This window comes from Arachis stenosperma, chromosome 9 (assembly GCF_014773155.1).
Source record: "Arachis stenosperma cultivar V10309 chromosome 9, arast.V10309.gnm1.PFL2, whole genome shotgun sequence".
NCBI classification, from domain to species: Eukaryota; Viridiplantae; Streptophyta; class Magnoliopsida; order Fabales; family Fabaceae; genus Arachis; species Arachis stenosperma.
Window position 1 is genome coordinate 29958881 of NC_080385.1, and position 3950 is coordinate 29962830.

The window sequence follows — 3950 nt, forward strand, 5'->3', positions numbered from 1 at the left end:
GACTTTACTATGAGTTTGTGTGTTTTTCTGTGATTTCAGGTATTTTCTGGCTGAAATTGAGGGACCTGAGCAAAAATCTGATTCAGAGACTCAAAAGGACTGCAGATGCTGTTGGATTCTGACCTCCCTGCACTCGAAGTGGATTTTCTGGAGCTACAGAAGCCCAATTGGCGCGCTCTCAACGGCGTTGGAAAGTAGACATCCAGGGCTTTCCAGCAATATATAATAGTCCATACTTTGTCCAAGATTTGATGGCCCAAACCCGCGAAGCAATCCGGCCTCAGGAATTCCAGCGTTAAACGCCGGAACAGGAATAAAAGTTGGAGTTAAACGCCCAAACTGGCATAAAAGCTGGAGTTAAACGCCAGGAAGAGTCTCTACACGAAAATTACTTCATTGCTCAGCCCAAGCACACACCAAGTGGGCCCAGAAGTGGATTTTTATGTCATTTACTCATCTTTGTACACCCTAGGCTACTAGTTTTCTATAAGTAGGACCTTTTACTATTGTATTTTCATCTTGGTATCCATCTTTTGATCTTTGGAACCTTTTTCTTTAGATCTTTTGATCACTTTGGGAGGCTGGCCATTCGGCCATGCCTAGACCCTATGCTTATGTATTTTCAACGGTGGAGTTTCTACACACCATAGATTAAGGTGTGGAGCTCTGCTGTACCTCGAGTATTAATGCAATTACTATTGTTCTTCCATTCAATTCCGCTTGTTCTTTATCCAAGATATCACTTGTTCTTCAACATGATGAAGGTGATGATTGACGCCCATCACCATTCTCACCCATGAATAAGGTGACTGACAACCATTCTTGTTCTACAAGCATCTGAGGCTTAGTGAATATCTCTTGGATTCTTCGGAATCTTCGTGGTATAGGCAGGACCTGATGGCGGTATTCAAGAGAATCCGGAAGGTCTAAACCTTGTCTGTGGTATTCTGAGTAGGATTCAATGATTGAATGACTGTGATGTGCTTCAAACCTGTAACCTACTGGGCGTTAGTGACAGACGCAAAAGAGTTATTCTATTCCGGTAGGGGAGGGAACCAAACCGGTGATTGGCGGCACTGTGACAGAGTGCTTTGCATTAGCTTTCACTGCGCGGATGGGAGGTAGCTGCTGACAACAGTGAGACCCTACACGAGCTTGCCATGGAAAGGAGTAAGAAGGATTGGATGAAGGCAGTAGGAAAGCAGAGAGACGGAAGGGAAGGCATCTTCATATGCTTGTCTGAAGCTCTTACACCAATGATATACATAAGTATCACTATCTTTATCTTTATGTTATTTTCGTTCATCACCATTATACATTTGAGTTTGCCTGACTGAGATTTACAAGGTGACCATAGCTTGCTTCATACCACCAATCTCCGTGGGATCGACCCTTACTCGCGTAAGGTATTACTTGGACGACCCAGTGCACTTGCTGGTTAGTTGTGCGAAGTTGTAGTGATCACAATTTCGTGCACCAAGTTTTTGGCGCCGTTGCCGGGGATTGTTCTTGTGTATGGACAACTGACGGTTCATCTTGTTGCTTAGATTAGGTATTTTTCTTCAGAGTTCTTGAGAATGAATTCTAGTGTTTCAAGGTGATGTTCTTATCATCACCAAGGCTGATTGATTCTCATCAATTTAGCTCTTGAATGCAGTGTCCTGCTGAAGCTTGGCCGGCCATGTCTAATTCCTTTAGACTAAAGCTTTAGACTAACATTGCATGATTCCTGGAATTCTCATTAAGAATTTTGATACCTTTATTTTCTTTTTCCACTTAATTTTCGAAAAATCCAAAAAAATTTGCAAAATCAAAAAAAAACCAAAAAAATATTTGATGTTTCTTGCTTGAGTCTAGTGTCTCATCTTAAGTTTGGTGTCAAATGCATGTTTTGTTACATTTTTCGAATCCATGCATATAATTCTTGTTTTGATCTTTAAATTCTATTGACTTGAGTGTTCATGTGTCTCATATAGTGTCAGTAGCACACAAACTGCTAAGTTTGGTGTCTTGCATGCATTGTTATTTGATTCTTGTTGCATTTTGATTATAAAAAAATCCAAAAATATTTTTAATTTGTGTCTTTTCAAGTCAATAACACAGAGAATTGAAGATTCAAAACATACTGCAGAGGAATCACACAGAAAAAGCTGAGCATTCAAAAATGCCCAGTGAAGAAGACAGACTGGCGTTTAAACGCCAGCCAGGGTGCCTGGCTGGGCGTTTAACGCCCAAAAGGGTAGTAGTTTGGGCGTTAAACGCCAGAATGTGCACATTCTGGGCGTTTAACGCCAGGATGGCAAAGGGGGAAGATTTTGTTTTCAAAATCAATTTTTTTCAAGTTTTCAAAGTTTTTCAAAATCAAATCTTTTTCCAATCATATCTTTTCAATCAAATGTTTTCAAAATCAATTTCTTTCCTTTTTCAAAGATACTTACTAACAATTAATGATTTGATTGAACATTTTTTTGCCTTTTCTGTTAAGGAAGGTTTTATGTTTGAATCATATCTTTTCTTGTTAGGCAAGTCATTAATTTTTAAAATCATATCTTGTCAAATTGTTTTCAAATCATATCTTTTTAAAATTGTTTTTCAATCATATCTTCTTAAAATGTTTTTCAAATCATATCTTTTAAATCACATCTTTTTAAAACCAATCATATCTTCTTAATCACATCTTTTTCAAAATAAGTTTTCAATCAAATCTTTTTAATTTCTAATTTCAAAACCTTTTTCAAAAATCATTTGATTTCTTTTCCACTTTTATTTTCGAAAATCAATTAGTGTTTTTCAAAAATGTTTTCAAAATCTTTTACTTAATTTTCGAAAATTACTTCCCTTCTTCTCACATCCTTCTATTTTTGGACTAACACTATCCCTCAATGCAAAATTTGAACTCCATCTTCTTTGATAAGTTCGAATTTTCTACCTCTGTCTTCCATTTTTCTTCCTCTGACACTTCAAGGAATCTCTATACTGTGACATAGAGGATTCCATATTTTCTTGTTTTCTTCTCTTTCATATGAGCAGGAACAAAGACAAAGGCATTCTTGTTGAAGCTGACCCTGAACCCGAAAGGACCTTGAAGAGAAAGCTAAGAGAAGCCAAAACACAACTCTCTTTAGAGGACCTGACCGAATTCTTCAAAGAGGAAGAAGACATGGCAGCCAAAAACAACAACAATGCCAACAATGCAAGGAAGATGCTGGGTGACTTCACTGCACCTACTCCTGATTTTTATGGGAGAAGCATCTCTATCCCTGCCATTGGAGCAAACAACTTTGAGCTTAAGCCTCAATTAGTTTCTCTAATGCAACAGAATTACAAGTTCCATGGACTTCTAATGGAAGATCCTCATCAGTTCTTAGCTGAGTTCTTGCAAATCTGTGACACAGTCAAGACTAATGGGGTTGACCCTGAGGTCTACAGACTGATGCTATTCCCTTTTGCTGTAAGAGACAGAGCTAGGATATGGTTGGATTCTCAACCTAAAGAAAGCCTGGACTCTTGGGAAAAGCTAGTCAATGCCTTATTGGCAAAGTTCTTTCCACCACAAAGATGGAGTAAGTTTAGAGTGGAAGTCCAAACCTTCAGACAAAAGGATGGAGAATCCCTCTATGAAGCTTGGGAAAGATACAAACAATTGATCAGAAAATGTCTTTCTGACATGCTTTCTGAATGGAGCATCATAGGTATTTTCTATGATGGTCTCTCTGAACTATCCAAGATGTCCTTGGATAGCTCTGCTGGAGGATCTCTTCATCTGAGGAAGAAGCCTATGATCCTGAGAACCCTTCAATGGAAGAGGTGAATTACCTAGGAGAACCCTATGGAAACTCCTATAATTTTTCATGGAGAAATCACCCCAATTTCTCATGAAAGAATCAAGAGAAACCTCAACAAGGTTTCAACAACAATAATGGTGGAAGAAACAGGTTTAGCAATGGCAA

At 38.5% G+C, this 3950-nt stretch overlaps 1 non-coding gene across 1 annotated transcript; it reads right to left on the reverse strand.

Annotated features, from left to right (window-relative positions):
* Nucleotides 1-3565: 3565 nt before the first annotated feature.
* Nucleotides 3566-3669, reverse strand: LOC130953486 (small nucleolar RNA R71). Its single transcript, XR_009075655.1, has one exon. It is a non-coding gene; the product is annotated as a small nucleolar RNA R71 (small nucleolar RNA).
* Between the last annotated feature and the right edge of the window lie 281 nt (nt 3670-3950).